Raw genomic sequence first — 6,375 nt, forward strand, 5'->3', positions numbered from 1 at the left:
AGAGAGGAGGAAGCTAGTCGTGACTCACCCAGGTTCTTCCTCTATGGTCAAGGCCAATGTTCACACCATGTGGCATTCCGACATTTTCATTATGACAACTATGCAACACTATCGACTTAACTTTAATGGCATGCAATGTGCACCTCTCTAGGTGCATCTCTCTCATGCAGTGCATTCGGAAAGTATTCAGACCCCCTTGACTTTTTCCACATTTTGTTACGTTGCCTATTTCTAAAATGGARTGAATAAATGTTTTCTGTCATCAATCTACACAAAATACCCCATAATGACAAAGCGAAAACAGGAATACCTTATTTACATAAATATTCAGACCCTTTGCTATGGCACTCAAAATTGAGCTCAGGTGGATCCTGTTTCCATTGATAATCATTGAGATGTTTCTACAACTTTATTGGAATCCACCTGTGGTAAATTCAATTGATAGGACATGATTTGAAAAGGSACACACCTGTCTATATAAGGTCCCGCAGTTGACAGTGTACGTCAGAGCAAAAACCAAGTGACGCTCCACATCCAACCTGACAGAGCTTGAGAGGATCTGTGGAGAAGAATGGGAAAAACTCCCCAAATACAGGTGTCTAAAAACCTGTTTTTTCCTTTGTCATTATGGGGTATTGTGTGTAGATTGATAAGGGAAAACGTGTATTTAATCCGTTTTATAATAAGGCTGTAACGTAACAAATGTGGAAAAAGTCAAGGGGTCTGAATACTTTCCGAATCCACCGTATCTAACATCTAGCTTACTAACACAAATGGACAGGAGAAGTTCATTGGTCCTAAATAAAAATGACATGAGTTGTTATGACTGCTCGTGACACCAAGCATATTATCTGCCTCGTGTCAGACACTTGTTACTCCATTCTAATTGGCGTTGTTTATTTCCTGTTGGCGCGTGTCAACGTAAAGGTGGTCCCTCCATGTTTAATTGGGGAAGAGAGATTATAATGTGCTGGAAGGCCTTAAAGTTAGCATGGTTAAACCAAACMGTATGCTGTGCTCCCTGTGAAACAGATATCAATGAAAACCATGTACAGGCAAAGGAAACATTGTGCAGATATCAAAGGAAGCTATGTGCAGGTCAGGGTTCCACCTGTCACCAGAGGGAGGCAGAGACCGTCCTAGAGACATTAATTAACAACACTCAGGTGTGTCCTACTTACTCATTATGATTTCTCTGTTAAAAGAGGTGTTTCTGTTGTCTTTTGCTGTGCGTCTGGTCTCTTCTCTGCAACTGGGTCCAACCTCACGGCAACAAGAACAACTCTTCCATATATCAGAAACCCTCRGGGCACTTACCGACTCCCTCCATCCACAGTCCAACCCCAACCCAGGAGGAGCCAATGCCCAAGTKTCATCACTCAGTGCTACAGGTGTCGCCATAGTTCCTCCAGGTAACCTGCATTGGGAACCCAGGATCCCAGCCCCCGAGCGGCATGATGGCCACCCGGGAGGATGCAAGGGGTTCCTCACTCAGTGCTCTCTGGTGTTCGAGCTYCAGTCCTCCTCGTTCCACACTGATCGGGCCATGATCGCCTACATAATCTCTCTAGTCTTGGGCAAAGACCTGGCGTGGGAAATGGCAGTGTGGGAACAGCAGCCACAATCTTGCAGCTCCATATTAGCCTTCACTGCTGAGCTGCGATGAGTCTTCGACCACCCAGTCGGCTGACGCCAAAGGGCCAGACCAGTGGCTGACTTCGCCATTGAGTTCCYCACCCTCGCCGCAGAGAGTGGGTGGAATACGGAGGCACTGGTCACCGCTTTCCACCAGGGGTTGTGGCCTCTTGGGAACTGGGAAAGGACCTCGAGTCCCTGATAACGCTGACAATCAGGATCGACAACGACCTCTGAGAACGCATGAGACAGCACTTTTTTTTACATCACCCCAGTATCCCGGTTTCCTGAGTACTCCAAGCCCCCCGAACGAAGCATTGAGGAGCCCATGGAGCTGGGACACACACGTCTGAGCCCAAAGGAGCATGACAGGTGCATGTGCACGTCTGAGCCCAAAGGAGCATGACAGGTGCATGTGCACGTCTGAGCCCAAAGGAGCATGACAGGTGCATGCGCGAAGGCTGCTGCCTCTACTGTCTCGGCCATCTCCGTGCGATATGCCCAGAGCTGACGGGAAACGCCAGGGCTCGCCAAGACAAGGGGAGACCTTGACGAGCTGTGCAGTTACCTCCCGGCTACACAGTCTGTCACTACCCACAATCCTCCACTGGGACAACCGACAACCGTCAGCAACGGATCCAAGCCTTCGTAGATAATTTAATTGATCAAGAATTACAAATCTGCTGCGTGAAATGTCCCATCACTCTGCAGATTCAATGCCTTGATGTATGCCCCATTGGTTCCGGCCAGGTGGAATATCAGACCAAGCCCATTCTACTGCAGGTTGGGGTGAATCACTCAGACTCTTAGTTTTCTTTTGATCATGGCTCCAGAGAACCCCCTTATTCTAGGGTACCCCTGGCTAGAACTACATAACTCACTACTCTCCTGGTCCATGGGACACCTACTAGACTGGGGCAAGAACTGCCAGACTAAATGTCTAAGACCCCCACCTAGAGCCTCACTGCGTCCCCCTGCATCTATTGAAGACAAAGACTTTGCCGCTCTCCCGAATACTTCGACCTCCGGTAGGCCTTCAGTAAGAGGCAAGCCACCACCCTCCCTCCTCATCGTCTGTACAACTGCGCCATAGAACTCTTACCCAGCTCCACCCCTCCCCGGTGCGTCTTTACTCCCTCTCGATCCCTGAAGCTGCAGTCATGCAGCACTCAACATCCCCAGCTGGTGCAGGTTTCTTCTTCGTGGGAAAGAAGGATGGAGATCTGTGGCCCTGCATCGACTACCGAGGGCTGAACAGGATCACGATTAAGAACCGTTACCCCCTACCCCTGAGGTCTGCCACAGGTGGCCCAATTTTTCACCAAACTGGACCTCCGCAATGCTTACAATCTGGTGAGAATCAGGGAGGGAGATGAATGGAAAACTGCCTTTAACACCACTAGAGGCCACTATGAGTATTTAGCCATTCGGATTATCGAACTCAGTCTTCCAGGCATTTGTCAATGACACTCTTAGGGATATTTTGAATCAGTTTGTCTTTGTTTACCTCTATGACTTCCTGCTCTTCTCCAAGACCCTTCTGGAAACACATCCTGCATGTCCACCAAGTCCTGAAATGCCTCCTGCAGAGTCAACTATACGTCAAGATTGAGAAGTTCCATGTATCCCAAGTCTCTTTCCTGGGCCACATTATCTCTACCACTGGCATCCAAATGGACCCTGTTACGGTTAGGGTGCGGTCACTGACTGGCCCCGTCCCGCCTAACTCAAACTAGTCCAGCAGGTTCCAAGGGTTTGCCAATTTTTACAGGCGTTTTATACAGAACCCCCCCCCAATTTCGTGGTATCCAATTGATAGTAGTTACAGTCTTGTCTCATTGCTGCAACTCCCGTACGGACTCGGGAGAGGCGAAGGTCGAGAGCCATGCGTCCTCCGAAACACAACCCAACCAAGCCGCACTGCTTCTTGACATAATGCCCATCCAACCCGGAAGCCAGCCGCACCAATGTGTCGGAGGAAACACCGTACACCTGGTGACTTATATGGAACTTTTGTGCAGTGGCAGCACCTCTCACAGACCTACCCGTAAGTCCCAGACCTGTTTTGGCTGGTCCCCTGAGGCTGACAAGGCGTTCATGGAGCTTAAGGGACATTTCACCTCCGGACCCATCCTTGTTCATCCTGATCCTACTTGTCCCTTCGTGGTAGAGGTGGACGCCTCGGACTCCGGAGCAAGGGCAGTCCTTCCATAGCGGAACGAAGGGGACTAGAGAATGCACCCATGTGCATTTCTTTCCTAGTGGTTCTCGACAGCAGAACGCAACTACGATGTAGGCAACCTTGGAGCTCTTGGCAGTCAAGTGGGCCCTTGAGGGGTAGAGACACTAGTTAGAGGGGGCACCTTATCCTTTCGTGATCTGGATGGACCATAAGAACTTAAAAGCCAGGAGGTTGAACGCTCGCCAGGCTAGGTGGGCACGGTTTTTTAACAGATTCAACTTCACTCTAGCCTATCACCCGAGATCCAAGAATCAGAAGGCAGATGCCCTGTCCCGCCAACACGATGTCTGTAACGAGGAGAGGGACTCCTAGCCTGTCATCCCCAGCTCCCGCATTATGGAGTAAAGAGACATGGTACAACAAGCCTAGACGAGAGAACCTGACGGCGGCGGGGATCCCACTAACAGACTTTATGTTCCATAATCAACCCGTTCTTGAGTGCAACAATGGGYACACTCTGGGCATCCAGGCGTTAATTGAGGTGGATATCATGGTGGCCTAACATGATTGAGGATGTGAGATCCTATGTCGCGGCCTGTTCCACCTGCGCCCAAAGCAAGTCCTCACGACAGTGACCGGCTGGGTTGCTCCAACCTCTGCCCATCCCTAGCCAGCCCTGGTCCCACCTGTCCGTAGACTTTATCACAGGGTTACCTCCATCCCAAGGGCTTACCACTATCCTGGTGGTTGTTGATTTGTTCTACAAGGTAGCCCATTTCATTGCATTACCCAAGTAACCCTCAGCGAAGGAGACTGCTGATCTCATAATTACCCATGTCTTTCGACTACACAGACTTCCCCAGGACATTGTCTCGGATCGTGGGATTATGTGTCATGTGCGTGAGTTTGAGACTTTTTTGTTTGTTTGTTGTTTTCCCAGTGTTACTGTGATCCTTCCGTTACCATTTTGCAGTAACGTATTATGTTTATCCTTAACCGCTGATTCCTCATCTGGTCTCTTCTCTGCACCTGGGTCCAACCTCGCCATGTCACAGTGCAGGCAAGTCAAGAAACAGACTCTTGAATTGGTCTGAATCTGAATGAAATTACAATAGTGGCTCAATGTCTGCGCCTATCTAATGAAAAATAGGACAAAATACAACGCACTTGCTACTTTTCRTTCCCCAAAACCTGCCTCCCCCCACCTCAACTATAAGCTCCCCCAATCTCACCCTATTCAGGCACTGGTGTGACAGTCATTAGCATTTACCACCCCTCCCCCCTTCAATTCCCTCCTGCACCCTTCTCTCTCTCTATGTCCTCCCTTCCACTGTGTGTGCAAGAGTTACAGAGAAGCTTATCGCCTGGCAACCAAATTTGAAGTACAACAACTCGCTCGGTGGCACCCACCGTTTTGAGCATGTTCAGAGCCCCTTGTTGTGACGGACAGCACGCTCTGACTGGAGAGAGGGAAGAGGACAAAAGAGAGAGGGAGAAAGAAAGAAGGAGGGTGGGAAAGAAGGATAAAGAATTGAACAGGTGAATACCACTGCCGGTGATTTGACCGCATTAAATCATCAAATCAAATCAAATGTATTTATATAGCCCTTCTTAGATCAGCTGATATCTCAAAGTGCTGTACAGAAACCCAGCCTAAAACCCCAAACAGCAAGCAATGCAGGTGTAGAAGCACGGTGGCTAGGAAAAACTCCCTAGAAAGGCCAAAATCTAGGATTTCACGATGGGAGGTCCGAAGAGGGAACAATTATCTAATACAAATTCTATATTTTTGGAGCCAGAAAAACAGTTTTCAACCAGCATTAGTTGGAGACTCTGCTGTATGAGCTCATCACTCCCCCCTAACTGGGAGGGCCAGAGACAATTACTTCATGCCGAACACAATCTTTCTAGCTATTACCGCTGAAGCTATGTTGCGCTTGGTGACCTCTGACTGTTTCATCCTAACATCGTTTGGTTGCGGACGAAATGGATAACACTATCTCTAACTCTCTACACTCGCCAGTTTAAGCTTTAGCCAGCACCATCTTCAGATAGCCCTTAACGTCGGTAGCCCCTGCCCCCTGGGTAAACAGTGTATGAATCCGTGGATGATTCATTTTAATCTAATACTGGATTTATGGAGTCGCGCAATGACTAGGGTTTTTTCAACATTGTCAGAGCTAATGGTGGGAAAGCTTCGGCGCGTTCTTCATACCGCGTAAACGGGAGAGTAGTAGAGCAGAGAAGGCTCGGCCTCAGACCCGACTCGCTGCTTAATGGGGAAAACGAACCGTTGAAAGTTTCTGTCGGCTGAATGAGCGACCCCGGTTGAGCATTCCTACAGCATTTCCCTCCAGAAGCGCATGAGAGTTGTCCGGCTGCGGGGGACTGTGCGAGGGGATTTATACTCTATCGTACTTACTGTGGCACAGACGCGTTTTCTTCCTTTGCACTACGCTATGAAATTTACCCTTGCCTAAACGATTAGCGTCTGAAGCCGGGCGCAAGCATGCAATCCTGCGAGAGGCGATCGTTCTCGGTGTATTTATGAGTACAGC

This window comes from Salvelinus sp. IW2-2015, linkage group LG17 (assembly GCF_002910315.2).
Source record: "Salvelinus sp. IW2-2015 linkage group LG17, ASM291031v2, whole genome shotgun sequence".
Taxonomy (NCBI): Eukaryota; Metazoa; Chordata; class Actinopteri; order Salmoniformes; family Salmonidae; genus Salvelinus; species Salvelinus sp. IW2-2015.